Source organism: Xiphophorus couchianus, chromosome 3 (genome assembly GCF_001444195.1).
Source record: "Xiphophorus couchianus chromosome 3, X_couchianus-1.0, whole genome shotgun sequence".
NCBI classification, from domain to species: Eukaryota; Metazoa; Chordata; class Actinopteri; order Cyprinodontiformes; family Poeciliidae; genus Xiphophorus; species Xiphophorus couchianus.
Window position 1 is genome coordinate 9,078,126 of NC_040230.1, and position 18,102 is coordinate 9,096,227.

Consider the following 18,102-nt stretch of genomic DNA (forward strand, 5'->3'; position numbering starts at 1 on the left):
AGGTTGCACTGAGCTCACTTTAGAGTTATCCATAAATCATGCTGCCATGAGTGCAGACTGCCGACAACATTTGATCACATCTACCTCAGTCTTTTCTGTTGTTCTGTTGTTTTATTAAACCTTCAGCAAAACAAAATCTGTTGTGCTTTGAGTTTTTGTATCAATCAACTGGGCCATGAATGAAAGCTTATGTAAAAACTGAAATTTTTTTTTTTTTGGATTTAACAAAAATAGCAGCCCTACAGTGAAGAGTGAGGTGACATTGTTGTGCTGCTTTAGAAATGATAATTACTATAAAAAAGATGATTACTATAAAAAACAACATTTTTATTAACATTAACAGCAGATCTTAGCAGCTGAGTCTTAAGAAGGCGTTCAAGTTCAGAATTGCTGCAGTTACTTTCTTGACTTTGCACAAAGAGAGCTGTAATCCTTCAGACCCTTATCTTAGTGTCACACACCAGCATCTCTTTATCATGCACTCATGCAAAACACCATTCATCTTCTCCCACCTAATTCATTACAAGTGATAAAATGCAAAGTCCCATCTGCTTATGTTAAATGGAGAGACAAAGAAAGAACAGGTGCTTTGGTAAATACTGATAGCATGGCTGAATTACCCTGCTTTGCAGCGCAGACCAGTCAACATCTTCCAATCTATCAACAAGAAATCTTTACTGACCTTATTTCACTTTTATCCTGCTCCTTTTTCTATTCAGGGGGAATACTGACTTCCAGGGTTATAAGGAAAACAAAACAGACGTAAACAGAAAGACAAACATGCAGAAACCACAAGGATCTTGTTGTGGCTCCGCAGACTCTTTGTCATTCAGGTCAAGTTTAAATACAATCCACATTTGAGTATATTAATAAGATATCTAAGTATTTCTACAATTTCTGGACTGGAAGGATCCAAGGTTGGAAATCTTGAGAAAACAAATCACATATGTGGTCTATTACCAACAAATTTAAGGCATGATGCGCCCAGCAGTCATGTATCAGATCTTATACTGCAACACATTTACTTCATTCTTTTTCAGCAGTCATTAAACCTTAAACAGTTTCCTCTCACCAGGGTTGAGAAAGCAAGCAATGGGATGAAGAAGGAGGTTAAGGGGGGCCAAATACTTCAAGAGTGAAGTCATGGTGCTTGTGTCATTGGCCCTCTGCAGTGCTTTGCTCACCGTCTGGCCTGCATTTTGCCCATTGATCTAATTTCCATTGCCAACAGTGAATGTTGCTCTTTTTGAAGCAGAGTGTTTAGGCCCATTAAAGTAGCAGACAGAATTGCAAACGTATGGTGGACCTAAGGACAAGTAGAGAAGAAACAACTAGGAGATTTCTGTCAGACTTATGAGAAGAACAACATAAATGGAATCTGCCATTTTTGGAGGCATTCATTGGACAAGAAAATGCACAACTGTGTGTTCTTGAAAAATACATCAAGATATGTGCAGTCAAAAAAGGAGTGTATACACCGTGTCAGGGACGTGCGGTGAGGTTCATAGCTGGTGAGGCACTGACTTAATCATCTTCAGATTTACAAATATAGACCCCCTGCATGTTATTGTTTATGTAAGGAAATTACGCGCATGTGGACAACGCTGGAGGGCAAAAAGACTATTTCCGTTCACTCAATCAAACTTGGACATGTAGATATTATTCATTTCGTGCTGTGCTCCGCAGCGAAGGGAAAAACCGTTAAAGTACAACTCAAAACCACGTCTTTGTCGCTCTCTGTATCAGCGCAGCTACGCGCAGACTCGTTGCCATAGCAACTGACAACAACGCCACAATAAAAAACACTCAAATATTTCCCACGCAAAAAGCAGAACATTCAGTCTGTTGCAGTAGTATTGTTTTAGTATTATTTTTGCGATTATTAATTAATTGCTGTGGTAAGAGGAGAAAACTATAAATATATCGCTGCACTTGACTTTACTGTATGGCTAGCTCCATGGCTAGCTCGCTTACAGTATCTTACTCTGCAGTTGTGGAGTCACAATGTCTGGGATCATGAGCGCCCCCTGCCATGAGGCAAGAGAACTGCCTGCCTCACCTCGTTTCTGATCGCTCTTCAGCACATGAAACACGTTACGCACACAGTTGGTGACAAAAAAAAACACTGTACATTATATACATAAGCTAAATTATGGAAAATCAGCTCATACAAAAATGTTTTTTAGCCATTTTATTGGCGACGTACAGACAGGAGGAACATTCTCTCATAGAATGGCAGCCAGTGCAGTTAGCTAGACGTTGCGCAATCCCAGGTGAGGCTCAACTCGCTGCTGCCTCACCAGCTTCGCTTCCGAGCATTTGAATGGGAAAATGCAGAAATTCAGCGATTTTGAAGAAAAAATTATCTGAATTCTTTTAAGTTAAATGAAAAATAGGTATAATACAAACCACCGGGTGAAAATAGCAATATAAATGATTTTATCATTATTATTTTTCCATGATTACAGGTGAGGCGGAGCCTCACCTGCCTCCCCTGACCGCACGTCACTGCACCGTGTTCCAAATTATTATGCAAATTGAATTTAAGTGTCATAAAGATTACATTTTTTGTTGTGCCATTAAATTTATAGGTGAGCTCATTTAAAGGAAATCTACTTAAGAAGGATGTTCCACATTGTTAAGCAGGCCACAGGTTTCAAGCAATATGGGAAAGAGAAAGGATCTCTCTTCTGACGAAAATCATCAGATAGTGTGGTGCCATATGACAAGGCATGAAAACATTAGATATTTAACGAAAACTGAGGCGTTATTGTACTGTGAAGAGATTTGTGGCTGATTCAGAACAAAGATGGGTTTGTGCAGATAAAGGCATAATGAGGAAGGTTTCTGTTAGACAAATTCATCAGATTAAGAGAGCAGCTGTTAAAATGCCCTTACAAAGCAGCAAACAGTTACTTGAAGCTACTTGTGCCTCTGGAACCTCAAGGTGGAGGATCCTCCAGAGGCTTGCGGTGCATGAACCTACTATTCAGCCACCCCTAACCAGAGCTCACAAGCAGAAACGATCGCAGTATAACGATATATATACTGTATATATAGATCTATATATAGACCCTTATCTTAGTGTCTATATACTAAGATACACATCCTATAGATCTATATATAGATCTATATATATCTATATATATATAGATATATATAACTGTACACTTTACAGTATATATATATGTAAAGTGTACAGTGGATATGGGGTTATGAATATCTTCAGCATAAGTATGACTGCTTTCAAATTGTTTGAAGACATAACTAAAGGCATTTTAAAAAGAAACAGATTTTTAAATTGTTCTGTTTTTTCAGGTGCATAATTGTTGGCTCCTGAACTATTTCAAGTTTCCAAGTTCTCTTTAAGAAAACAGCTAACAGACCCTGGTCCATCTGTCATCTGTGTATCTTTGCCTCCCACCTGAAAATCTCCACAAAAAGTTGAGCAAACCAAAATAAGTTCACACTTTGCAGAAAAACGTGGTGTGACAGTTCTCACTTTTTAACACACCAAAGATATTGTTACTTTTTAGCTCAGAGAACTGATAGTGCTTGTCCCACTTTGTTTTCTATTCAGGCATTCTCATCCGGATTTCTTTTTTCTATGTTTATCTAATTAGCCACCAAGTTTAACCTTTTGCTCTCCTTGCAGTTTTTTCCAGTGTCATGTCTGTTTAGTTGTGCAACAAACTACGTATCTAATTGATGCAAATGTCTAAATGGAGTCTACTTATGTTCCTGACTAAGAAATGAATGAAAACCAGGCCTGGCTCATATGCATACAGTTTCATAAGGAGGACGATCATAAAAAAATGACACAAAAGCTGGTGAACAAAACAGGTGTTCACAGTTTTAAACATAATACTATACTGTGTGTTGCAGTGTGACTACTGGTGTTATTGTTCTTCTTTCTTAGTAAAACAGTTATTATTATAACAGTTAATACTATATCAAACTCCGCTAAAGAATTATTGTTCGTAGGAAGTTCCTCATTCATAAGTCAGTCCATTTTTAATGACAGAAATTTGTTACAATTTGAAGTTGCTGATGAAACCGAGCCTCCTTTCCTGTAGGTGGTTTTGCTAACTGCCCAAAATCATAAACACAATATTAGTAGAAATACAGAACACTTAGTGCTCAAACAACATAACCTATGCAGTAGGGTTAAGTGAATGAGGTGCAATCCACACCTGATTTAGAACATGTTATGGTCTGTTGTCTACTAATGAAGGAAATCAGGAAGAAATTACTGATTGCTTTTCTCTATTCAGCCTCTATGCACCTCAAATCTGGAACAAACTTCCATCACACTGCAAAACAGCTGAAACGCTGAGTTCCTTTAAATCAAGACAAAAAATCCATGTCTTTTGAGTTGCTTTAGAACCCTAATAAATGCAACATTGACCAACATTTTTGATATATATTGAGGATTTTGACAATGGCACTTGACAAAGTGTAATCTGACTAAGTGTATGAATGTAATTAGTTTTTACAACTGTTGACTACTGTATATGATGTGTTTTATGTTTTCACATTATAAAGCACTTTGAGCTGCCATGTTGTGGAAATGTGCCAGCTCAGCATGATTGGCACTGAACCTTCTATTAGACAAAAAATACAAAAACTGCTTTACTTTTGTGGACTCTTTCGTAACAGGAATATAGGACAGGTGCTGATAAATTAAACAAGTTACAAAATGCTTCAACATGTAGATGTTGGAAAGTTATACATAGTGGATTGGATTTCAATAGATAAATCAAATATATAGAGAAAATGAAATTTATGTGAATTTATCATTTATGTCTCTGTACTCACCTCCCAAACAGCCATTATTTACATATTTGAGAAGTCATTAGATGCTCTCTCAGTCTCTCTTCACAACAACAGAATAAGCTCTCTGTAACTATCCCCTGTTGTACCTCGATGTGATGTGTCCATGCAGGAGCTGATGTCCTTTTATAGACACAGGACAGACACTTTCTGCCATTTATGGCTCCTCTAAAGAACAATATGAGGTGGGTCAGCATCCAAGGTGAGAGAAGGCAGCAGCAAAAAAGGACAAGACAGATCCATTGAACCTTTGACAGCTTTAAAAATGTGTGCCAAAGTGATTCTAAGCAGTGTCAAGTGCAGTCTCCTCTGTGTGTTTTGAAAAGCACCCAACTGTCATATACAGTTCAATTAAGTAAGAGGCATAAATCCTCACCTCAGTGTATCTAGCAACCGTGACTTGTCTAAACCTGCCTCGGTTGTGGAGACTATTGTTTCTCTCTCAGAGCCGAAGAGACAAAAGTGAGAGGCCACAGCTTGCAAAATGTGTATGCTTGTAAATACTAGTGAGTGAAAAGACATAAATAGGCAGATGATGGAGAGAGATAGCGTAATGCATTCTGGGTAAGAAGTCACATTCTTGATAACTTGCTAGTTTCATCATGCACAGCAAGCATTTTTACAGTGTTTACTTTGAATGAGGGGAATACTCTTTCCAGCAGCTGCACTGCAAATAAACACTACTGCACTTATCACAGAAAGGCTAATACACTTCTAATCTGAACAAATAACACATTCTCATATCCTTGGGTTTCCTTCCTGTAAGAAACTTGTGCAACATGCAACACATTCATGTGCATTGAGATAATGGTGTAAACAGGATAATCACCAAAATCCTTAACAATATTTTTTCTGCTGTAATGTCATGGTCTGAGTTCATTTTTTTGCAAGTGTAGGATCCATCTCTATTAAATGCTTTGGAAGCATGTCAACGCCTGTGCAGTTGATGTTACAAGGCATATAAAACTTTGTGAGCAATCACAAGGGCGTGAGATCCAGGTGGGGATATATGAGGGAACAAACAGTACATAGATATGAATGCCAATCTTTATTTATCTAATGCAAAAAAGAGCAAAGTTCTGCAGAGTAGAGAATAAAGTAAAAAAAAAAGCTTATTATCAGCCTATTCAGAAGAGCTACAGTGTACTGAAAGATGGCATTTTGAGCTTCGGCCACTGTTGAATCACTTCATGCCGGGTGTGCAACTGCTTGCTTGAGAACTGCACGGCTGATGCTTTGAATTCATTTCTTAATTTAGTCAACCTAGAAGGACACTCAGTGAGAAAGATGACGAAAGTGTTGCTTCTACAGAAACAAATACACTTAGTCAGATTTATGTTGCCTAGAGCTTTGCATGCATAAAATGTTATTTGAAGCTAAGAATGTCATGGTATGATGAGCTTGTGTGGTGAACAGGAAAATCTCAAATATAACCTCTCACACACAGGGCTATTTCAAGCACTTTGAAATATATTTTCCTGAACTTTTACATTCTCCAAGAAACCCCTTACTACATCTTGATAACATTTGTGAGTTTAACAAATGAATGTTAATCTTAAAGTGTTATCCTAAAAACTCTAAATACCAAATCAAGTGTTAAAGTGAATTCTCATGTTTCAAATGTTCATCTTCAACTCAAATTGTGCATGATTGGAAAGCTTGATTGTGCAAATCTGTAATGATTTTTTACATTCCATGTTCAGATTGGTTTATTTGTCATATGCAGGTTAATATAATTTCAACAATGAAAAATAAAATGCTTAAGATAGATGACTTCCTACAAAATCAAAAAAATTACTAATAGGATGAAATAAAAGAAAAAAACTGTACAAAAGAAATATGAACTCTCTGGTTAAAATTATGTGGCAGAAAAAAATAATAGGATATAGTTTTTATGGGGTATATAGCAAAGTCTCCATCTAGTTGGATGATCAGATTGTTACATCTTCCACTGAAATGTTGACTGTTCCTAATCAAGCTGAAAGCTCGCTTTGACATGGAAGGGAAAGTAAGAGAAACAGACAACCACAAGAATTTTATGCCCTCTAATTAATTTTATTAATTTGTTGGGTTTTTTTTCAGTTGCAATAAATATTTTCTGGCATCATACTTTTCAGCACCAAGTTCTGTTTTTCTCCACAACACTCAGTGTCTTTCTACAATAACTGTTTTATCTTCCTACCCAGTTTGAGATGATCCAAAGAGAGAAAGCACAAAAACGTCCAATGACCTGATGAGCCAGCTGCTACCTTCATGCAACAGTATGAACCTCAGGCTGGCTGAACAACTGTGGTGCTGATATTTCCCACTAAGCTAAGCTAAGACACAGAAACGTGAGAACTACAAGTCAAAGCACAACAAGAACTTCACAGCAAGACATACTGCTTCTTTGGCTAAAGTTTTTATTTTAATTTTATTTTTTTCATAGAAATTAATGTGTCCAAGTGTGTTGGAAACTTTGAACCCAACTCCATACATTAACATTCCATGTCAATGTATGGAGCCATTTCTTGAAATTCCAGAGACAGTAAAAATTGTGGTGAAAGTTTTACATTTTAAATCTTATTTAGTAATATCTTAAAAATTCAGAAAACCACTTGACCCATTATAGATTACCAGAAGAATAGTAAGATGATATCAGCTGGTTAATCCATTGGGTTGCTTAACAGACATCCTGCGGTTTCTTTACCAACTTTAGTTTAGAACTGTGAATAAGAGTGATGAGTCAATCTTTTGGCTTCTATTCCACCACGGTTTTAAAGTTTCACAACTAAAACTACGACTTTGATACTGATAACAGGCCCAAGTCTACTCCCAGTTCAGCATTAAATGATGTACTAAGCTAACAAAAAGTAAAGCACACAGCAATTTAATAGTGGCATACTCTGGACAGAAGCTTTGATAATTACAGGCCAGGGCAGCAGAGACCCCTCTAATAGAAACGTGATTCAAAAAAAGTTTTTTATTTTATCCCACGTAGAAAAGTGGCAGTACATCATAAAATGCAAGGCTTGTCATTTTTAACTTTCTCATCATTCTCAGAAGACAAAATATCAGAGTGGAATAATTATTTTTTACTTCTTTTATGCACATCTTAGGTAACTCCATTTTCCATTTACAGTGATTTGGACATCACAGTGTAACCATTAGGTTTATGATCTGGAATACAAACTGCATGATAAGTTGTATAAAATGGCGATGATTTGTCTCTTTCTGTGTTTAAAAAAAAAAAAAAAACATCTACCATTTATGCCCTCTGTAGAAGCAAACTATTTTCCCAGGATAAAATCTTATACTGGTGCCAGAATGCTAAGCAAGTCGTGACATCAACACAATCCTAAAGCGATTTCCACACTTTCAGCACACATTTTGTTTACCCGAGGCAGAGGTGAACCGAGTTTTACGTACATCCAGACAGGTTCTTCTGGGTTCTCGTTCCAATAAACAAAACAAGCCAGGTTTGGATGAAGGAGACAGTTAACTGCTGCAAGTTTGCATAACATTCTTTTAGTCAGGTCTTGTTAATTTGTGTGCATGCCATGGACTTCTGTTGCACAGCCCTGCCCTCCTCCCTTTAGGCAAGGGTGCAGAAGAACAGTCAGGCCTTAGTCATGTTTCCTCAACACAAAGCAAAATGTGATGATGCAGCTGTGAATCTACAGCATTTCTGCACCCGGACAACATCTGTTACATGAGCAATGTTTCAGAAGGGACATGTTCCATCACTTCATGGTGTATGAAATATAATAAATATCAAGTAGTGAGGGGTCAAGTGAGGTATACCAGCCCCAATTCTTTCATGGCATGTAATTAGTCTGCATTAAACCATGTAGTTACAAGGCATCTGAAATTCGGCCTCACAATTTGGTATTTCCTCAAAAACAGAATTTCCTTTGAGTGTAGCAGGTAAGTACTAGGTATGGACCTGTAATTGTATCCCTAGAGAAATGTAATTACCCCCATTAGCAGGGGAGCTGGTTCCTATTCACACTATTTAGCAGACTATATCAAGTTTATGTTCTCTTTTTCTCTGAAATCTGGCACTGACTGAGCACTGTGGAGAAGACAGATTAGCAAGTGAGGCGAGATGACTGGACTGTGAAGAGGGAGGGGGGGGCAACACCTCCCACAGGGGCCCTGACTTAAGGGATCAAGTTTCAGACGTTTACCAACAGAAGCATCCATGGAGGAAGTCTCCGGACCCCCACGATATTGCTGCACCTGGCGATCTCCACACAGGAAATCTGAGGTCACTTCCCCCCTTTCAGGGAATGTAGACATGCTATTCCATCCAGCCACGTGCCCCCACATCCTACAGAGGAGGGAACTGGCTTACTATAACAAGCTACAACAGAAACCTATGCCTGTGTATTGCAATGATTTTACTGATCTGTCAGAGGTGCTAAGCTTGAATTTCATTTAATGCTCTGTTGATTTATAGAAATAAAGTGTTGAACACTGACAGTGATGAAGGAAATGCTGATCAGGGAGACTCCTGTCTTGTGAATTTGATGACATACAACCCCTGGCAAAAAGTATGGACTCACCAGTCTTGGATGAGCACTCATTCAGACATTTCATGCTGTAAAACAAACTCAGATCAAAAACATGATACAATATTAAGGTCGTTCCAAAGTGCAACTTGTTGGCCTTCAGGAACACTCAAAGAAATGAAGAGAAACTATTGTGGGAGTCAGTGAATGATACTTTAATTGACCAAGCACAGGGAAATAAATATGGAATCACTCAGGTCTGAGGAAAAAAGTGTGGAATCACTCAAATTGGAGGTAGAAAAAAAAGGACACACCCAGTCTATTTCCTTTCCCTAAATGGACACCTGCCCCAGATTAGATGTGCCCGTTAGTGTGCAGTTCAAAACACCTGCAGTCATGACACCTTGGAGGGCTGCTGGACGAAGTGGAGTGGTGAGAACCATGGCTCCAACAAGAGAAATGTCCCTTGAAACAAAAGAGAGGATTGTGAAACTTCTTGAGGAAGGTAACCCTTCACGCATGGTTGCTAAAGATGTGGGCTGTTCACAGTCAGCTGTATCCAAGATATGGACCAAATACAAACAGCATGGAATGGTTGTCAAAGCCAAGCGTACTGGTAGACCAAGAAAGACATCAAAGCGTCAAGACAAACAACTTAAGGCCATTTGTCTTGAAAACCGAAAAAGTACAACTAAACAGATGAAGCATAAATGGGAGGAAGTTGGAGTCAATGTATGTGACCGAACCGTAAGAAATCGCCTAAAGGAGATGGGATTTCAATACAGGAAAGCTAAACGAAAACCAGCATTGACACCTAAACATAAAAGAACGAGACTCCAATGGGCTAAGGAGAGGCAATCATGGACTGTGGATGACTGGATGAAAGTTGTCTTCAGTGATGAGTCAAGAATCTGCATTGGACAAGGTGATGATGCTGGAACTTTTGTTTGGTGCCGTTCCAGTGAGATTTATGAAGAGGCCTGCCTGAAGAAAACAACCAAATTTCCACAGTCCTTGATGATATGGGGCTGCATGTCAGGCAAAGGCACTGGGGAGATGACTGTGGTTAATTCTTCTATCAATGCACAAGTTTACATTGACATTTTGGACAGTTTTCTCATCCCTTCAATTGAACAGATGTTTGGTGATGATGAAATAATTTTCCAAGATGACAATGCATCGTGCCATCGGGCAAAAACAGTGAAGGCATTCCTTGAAGAAAGACACATTCAGTCGATGTCATGGCCTGCAAATAGTCCAGATCTCAACCCAATTGAAAACCTGTGGTGGAGATTGAAAAAAATGGTCCACAAGAAGGGTACAACCAGCAAAGCTGATCTGGCAACTGCTATCAAAGAGAGTTGGCACCAAATTGATGCAGAATACTGTTTGTCACTCATCAAGTCCATGCCTCACAGACTGAAAGCTGTTATAAAAGCCAAAGGTGGTGCAACTAAATACTAGTGATGTATGTTGAATGGTCTTTTGTTTATGCGTTTTTCATGATTCCATACTTTTTTCCTCAGACCTGAGTGATTCCATATTTATTTCCCTGTGCTTGGTCAATTAAAGTATCATTCACTGACTCCCACAATAGTTTCTCTTCATTTCTTTGAGTGTTCCTGAAGGCCAACAAGTTGCACTTTGGAACGACCTTAATATTGTATCATGTTTTTGATCTGAGTTTGTTTTACAGCATGAAATGTCTGAATGAGTGCTCATCCAAGACTGGTGAGTCCATACTTTTTGCCAGGGGTTGTATGCCTGCACTAGCTGTGTAACAATCAAATTCAAGCACCGCCCTATTCTGAGTCGAAAACTTTTCGAAATCTTTGGGATTAAGTGCCACTGAGTAATTAGCCAAAGAACAACTGTACCCAATGCCCTCAGAAACACCACTTAGAAATGGTCAGCTTCACAATGTCAAAAGGGAGCAAGTCCAGCACAAATCTAAACTCTGTTCCCAAAGCACCTGCAAACACTTCACCGCTGATTCCTCCGTCATTATTGTTGGCCTGTTTTCAAACGGTGCCAACACATAAAAACCAGCCACAACCAGTCCAGGTTGTTTAAGCTGCAGTCCCACTGCAGTTTGGAACTGGCGGGGGTCCAGTCACCATGCGGGGGCTAACCTTTGGAAAACACTGAGCCCTCTGAAGAATGTAACCACGGTCAGTGAGACGGAGAGGGAGAGGAAGAGGAAAAAAGGCAAACAAATACATTATACAGCCCGTGGATTCTGTCAAGGCAAACTTCCCAGATGCTAAATGGGACTGAATGGCTGGCTTTTTTGCTAATAGAGCATTATTTAAGCTTGTTACTGTGACAAAAATGTTGTGTAAAAATAACCTGCTAGCCATGAGAGCACAGTGGGGTTCCTCAGAGACCAAATTCCTGCAGGGTATAAATTTTGCAGCAAAACAATAAAGACGCTTAAAGGAGTTTTGCTTTGGTGTTTGTTAGTCTGACCTCAAGAACAGAAAGGACACTGAGATACCACCAGAATGAGAAACAATGAATTAAATTAGGAAAATGATGGCTAACTACTCACACGGTACCATAAGGCTTTGTACACTTTATAATGACTCTTAATGCCATTGATGTTTTCTAATTCAAGTTTTAAAATAGACTGTGAACAAATGTGAACTTGATCATTTTACACTAAGCAGAGATTTAGCAAAACACAGTTAGTAATTTGAGAAACATTAAAACCAGGCATTACCCATTGACTTACTTTTTAAGTTAACATCACAATTAGCAATACCAATGGATTTTAATGACCCAGAAAAGGCTACCCTTTCTTAACGCTTAAAGGATGACTTCAGACTTTTTAAAGTTAGTTTATGTAGAATAATTATCAGTAATTGTCTCCTTACTTGTAGCAGAGAGATGTCATATTGCTGTCAGTTTGTTGAATAATGAAGATATTCTCAGAGCAGTAGAGTCACTATAAGAGCTAGTCAGACAAATCTTATAGGATCTTCTTTACTAAACTGTTACAATGCAAAATTACTTTCAAGTAATTACATCAAGTTGTCTGATCAGCTGATTAAAAAGCAACAAGAATAATTTCCAAACTGAACTACAGTAAACAAATGGCAGTCAGCAATGAAATACAAATTTGACTTTATTCTTGGCAGACATTGAGCAGACTGGCAAGTCTTAGCTGATCATTTTACAACAGGCATTACCAAACAATGTCACGTACAGGTAATAACTTGAATGATCCTCAACTAAGAAAAAGACAAAAAAAAACCTCTTACAAACAACCTCCTATAAAAGGATACACATTTAATATCTACTAATGTAGTATTGTAAAATGTTATTTCCTGCTAAAGTCACCAGAAATAGGGGTCTGTCCGATTAGCTGTGACCCTTAACTTATTCTGAGGTATTCTTGACTTTTCTACAATCTCACTTCAATATGACACCGGTCTACAACAGATAGGGAAACTGTTACAAATAGTAACCTCACAGAGCCTCCGCTGAAAAATATCCAATCCAGCTTTACGTTTTTAAGACTTTGCCACTAAATGTTCTACAGAGTCAATGCAGAGTCTTAAATGCGCCCTGAACGTTTTGTTCATCACAAGTTCATTAATGTTCTTCCAATAAATCCAGTACAAAATACGGAAGCCTTCTGTGGAAACTGATAAATAAAGCAGCTTCTCCATCCTGGTATTGTTCCACCATTGACAAGTCCCAACACTTTGCTCTCCCACCATGCCAACTGCACGCCTCCATGAAGCAACAAGTGCGCAAAAACAGTCGTCATGATGATGACAACACTAAGAGCTACACAGTATTGATGCACTGCCAACACAGCTCCACAGACGCTGCCGCACAGACACACCCTTTGCAGACTCACATTGCCATACTCCACTTCCTCCTGCCGGAGAGCAGACACGTTGAGCCTGAGGGACTTTGCTCTCTGAGGTTTTCACACACCATTCATATGGGAGCTTCAATAGTTGCTCCATAATTCCCCCATAGACACTTCATTTGATAATGCAAGCCAAAAGTTTCTCCAACAAGGCAAAGTTATTGCTACTCTTAATTTAGTGGAAATGTAGAGGGGATATAACCAGAGGTGAAATGAGAAGTGAGAGTTGGTTTAGAAATATCTTCCGCAGCTTAAATCCTTATTTGTTTGAACTTTCAGCCTATTTTTAAAAGCTGTGTACAATTAAAAAGGAATCAACATGGTCAACATCAATATGTGCAGAAAAGCACTAAAGGTTAAACTTCTAAATGAAAGCAATGAATTATTTATATCCAAAGGTACCAGAGTCACAATTATCAAGCAACTAACACTGACATGTCTACCACCTGTTCAAGCAATTTTATCTATGCAATCTCTCTGAGATAACAAAGCTATGGAAACTGTTGATTCTATTTACAGAGTTTTAATCATTTATGCTCTAAGAGGGGTTTTTTTTGCAGTTACCTTAAGCACAGACAACAATTATGGCTGAAAAATTACAGCTTGGTACTATATTTCATTGATTCATTTTAACACCTTTTTTACACATCAACTGTGGTCACTATGATTGCAACTTTTTCCATAAAAAAATTAAATCGGAAGTAGGTTGGGTATGGATTAAAGAAAATTTCCAAAGGGAAACTGGCAAATTCATGGATAGATAAAACTAAGAAAGAAACAGGGAGGAAAAAGTTGATTGAAGCCTTACCAGGAGTAATGTGTGAAGTCTGGACTCGCCTTCCCAAAGTGTCTGCGGTAAGTCTGCTGCTGTCAGGATCTGATCTCAGATCAGTCTGCTCCTTTGACGGGTCAGGAGCTTCACTCTTCCAGCTGGAAAACTTTCTACGCTTCTTCTAACTGCAGTCAAACCTCTGTGGCGAAGATGGATGTGGCTTGCCGGCTACTTTTGTCCTACTACTGAGGAAGTTGCTTGTGAGTCACAAGATCCCGCCTCCCAAAATACATTCCTCCCTCCCCTCCCAGCCTCTGCGACTTCAAACAAGAGCAGACAGAGAACTCCAGGCAGGAGGGTAGAGTACTTCAGGGCCCTTTGTGTCGTTCAGAGTTTAAGCCCATGTTAAAAGTATCTCACTTTCCTTTTTAGCAAATAAGCAACATTCTTGTATGTAGGAAGTAGTGACTAAAAATATTTTCAGTTGACTGAGAGGTTTGATCCTAACAGGAAAGGACTCATCTCAAAATGTAAAACTTGATTAAAAAATGGATCAGTTTGAAAGAATAAAAAAATATTTATTAACATTTTATTTAAAAAATGGCATGTCAATATTTATTTAGACCCTTCTTTGTAGGCATTGGAAAAATTTATGTTATCTTTATTGGTATTTCAGTGACCACTGGAGACAGGCACCAGCACCCCTGGCGACCTCTCTATATGGATGGATGGTATTTCAGCAATAAAATCCATTTTCTTAAATTGTTGTCCAACTTTTTACATGTTTGTTTTTGATGATTTATCTTTGGCAATGGACTCCACATCTTAGAGTTTGGAAGGCCCTGTTGCCATCACCCTAATCTTTACATCTCTTAATAGATGCTCTATGAGATTTAAGTTGCCACTTGAAAACATTAATGTTGCTTCCACTAAGATGACATATGATAAGAAGCTAAGAGATTACTTAGAACCTAAATCTACCAGAGGTAGGAATAATTTTGGGCTCACTGCTCCACTGAATTTATTCAACAAGGTGTTAGAAGCATTATCAGAGAATGGTCAATATTGACAGTATCTCTCAGTTGAGTGGAATTGTCAGCTTCACATACATTATGTGAATCAGTCATTGCACTTCATCCTAAAGGGGCTCTGTTGGATTGAGATCTGACTGTACAGGCTATTGAAGAAAATATGATCATATTCAAAAAAATAGGTTGAAATAATTAAAGCTTTTGTCATAGGTGCATTAACCATCTGGAGGTGGCAATCAGAATGGCACAAAAGTTTTAACAACTTATTAATAAAAGTTGATAAAAGTAAAGTATTTTGATAAAGTAGTTAATGTATCTTAATAGGTTTTTATCATCTCCCACATCCCCCAAAAATGTAATGCTACGTGTGATATTTGCCTCACATTTACATGTTTGTGGTGCTGATATTTCAGTCTTCTGGTTTTACCAAAGCTCTTTCATGTATTTATCTTTATTATTTAGATATTTTAGAATACTTTTAAATATATTAAATTTGGACAGATGAGTTCATGCTCCATTGAGTTCCACTTTTATTTAGTTACTGTTTTTGTTTGTTTGTTTGGTTTGGTTGACTGGTTAGTTGGTTGTTCATATAAACCTTTTACCATGATACTCTTGAATAGCTTTGTCTTGACTCCACCTCCAATCTCTCTACATGTGGTGGCAGGACATGTCTCCCAAAGTCCTCTTATGGCCCCCATCTGATCGCCCCTTTCCAAACTTTCTCCAGGCACCCTTAACCATTCCTGGGAAACATTACATCCAAATAAATACTTGTGGACAGACTGAGCACTGGCCAAACCATAACATCTCCTGCACTCTGTGACCTTTGCCGATCTGTGTATGTCCTAATATGACTAGAGCAGATTCAGACCAGCCCAGTTATTGAATTTCACTTCCCTATTTTACAATGTGTGCAGCCCTGATGTTTCATCTTTTTCATGACTCAACAAGTGGGAGAGACATTTGCCCCAATGCAGAAGGCTGTGTGTGTTACTCAGGAAAGGGTTCTCACCTCTGATCAGCTTAATCATTAGTTACTCAGTTATGTATTAAGAGGGAGAGAGAGGTGCCACCTTTTGTGAATGGTCATTTTACTATTGTGTGTGTAACCACATAAAATATTAAAATGAAGCCTAGAAGGCTCATTGTGATGTATTTTGGTTTTCATTCTTACCTGCAGCAACTCAAGGAGAGAAGGACTTTCATCTAGAAGAAAATCAGATGCACTGTTTTTTGCTTGCTCATTTCAAATAAAATTTCTGTAATAATTTAATATCTGTTTATCTGTATGCATATAATGTATTGTAAATAGTCTGTTACATCTTTTTAAAGTTTAACAAACATGTACCTTTAAAAAAGCTATCCTACTCAGTTACACATCCCTTTGATGGTGAATATATTTCTACCCAACAATATCTTTATGTTATAATCTTGTACAGTATATTATTATTAATATTATTATTACTATTATTATTATTATTATTATTATTGTTATTGTTGTTGTTGTCATCTTTGTTAAGCTGTTTTTATATATTTGTAACACTTTTGTGTACTGTTACACCTGCATTTTCTCTCTGTAGGACAATAAAGGTTATTTTTATTCTATTCTGTTCTATTCTATTCTATTCTTGTATATGCAAAATTGCTAAATAAATACATATCAGCCAAAGCCTGTGACTTGTGTTTTTCATGGTCCTGTGACAACTGGGGGAATGTGATCTGCACTGCGCTGACCCCTTAACTCCCCACAACCCCTTAATTATAAATTCTACTTTTACACTCCAAGGCGTGGCCCTGTCAGGCTGCATGTTACAAATTAAAGGATACACATGCCTGTCAATTCATTGAGGTAGATTGGGTAGGACAACTTGCACATTGCGTCTTTCTTTGAAAAAAGGTCAAGGGTGGCTGATTTAAAATGCCTCTTTGTTTTGCGTTTTGAACAGCAAGCTAAACGGGTTACAGTGAGATTTAATTTAGTGCCACAATGTAAACATAACATTTTCCTAAACATTTGCAGTTTTAGGACATCTGAGTAAAATTAGCTCTAATGAGAATCATGCCCCTTAACACAAGGCTAAACTTTATACTGCTAAATGTTGCACTTCAGTTATAGGGTTATAACTTGGAATCAGATGACACCGTTTTTATGACAAGCAAGAAAGTAACAAACTATGATGGAGAAACCCACGCACAAAAGGCAATGGTTTTTAGGCAAAAGATGCTAAATTTTAGTGCATTCTAAAAAAAATATTAATTGCATTTAAACATATTTTGCTATACCACAGATCTACAAATGTAACCCTAATGCTCATTCCACCTCTCCCCTGATACCTGCTGTTACACTTATTCCAAGGGTTTGCATATATTGCAAAGCGCTGTGGTGGGAAGTGACCATGATTTCTGACCCATCTTAAAACAGAAAATTGGCAAAGAAATCAGGTTAGGGATATCCAGATACAATCCTGACTTGGAATCTCAATCACAGCATAAAAAGTCCGTCACTAAATGCACTTCCCAGCCAAGTTGTTGGACTTGAATTTGTACAGTTTTCCCAGTAAACTTCAGTCATTTTTGTTTTTATAACAGTCACAATCAATTATTGAAGCCACCCTTGCAAAACATAATTGTAGTTCAATCTTAATTTTCTGCTTTGAATCTGACCCTTTTTGCCATTTACAATGACTTTGACATTAGGAGAGAGGCTGCATCAACTCCCTGTCTGCCTATGTCATGTGACCTACCATATGGAATGAAGAATACAATTGATACATGTGACCTACCATATGGAATGAAGAATACAATTGATACTCTGTCATAAATGACTTTGATCCCTATTTGAGAAATCCTGATCAAAACATTTTATTTGTCACTTGAAACTAAGTTATCCAACTAATTCTTAAAATTAGTAAAATGAAATAACACACTTTGTGTGAAGCTATGAAATGAGAAGACCTAATCTGTCACTCTGGAGGACGAGCCCCCTGTGAAGGAGTACACAGGTTTTTCATTACCTTTTTAAACTGCTTCCAATTTCTACATTAAAACGTCAACATAGCTCTAGTTTAGATGAACAAAGAGGTTTGC

At 37.9% G+C, this 18,102-nt stretch overlaps 1 protein-coding gene across 2 annotated transcripts in view; it reads right to left on the bottom strand.

Moving 5' to 3' along the window:
* fhl3a (four and a half LIM domains 3a) overlaps nt 1-14,227 on the bottom strand; it is a 35,906-nt gene extending 21,679 nt beyond the window's left edge. Inside the window, exon 1 of one of the 2 annotated variants that reach the window (XM_028012515.1) lies at nt 14,018-14,227. The gene's annotated coding sequence lies outside the window, so the exon portion shown is untranslated. The remainder of the gene's footprint in view (nt 1-14,017) is intronic. The other variant, XM_028012516.1, reaches the window with a different exon arrangement.
* Between the last annotated feature and the right edge of the window lie 3,875 nt (nt 14,228-18,102).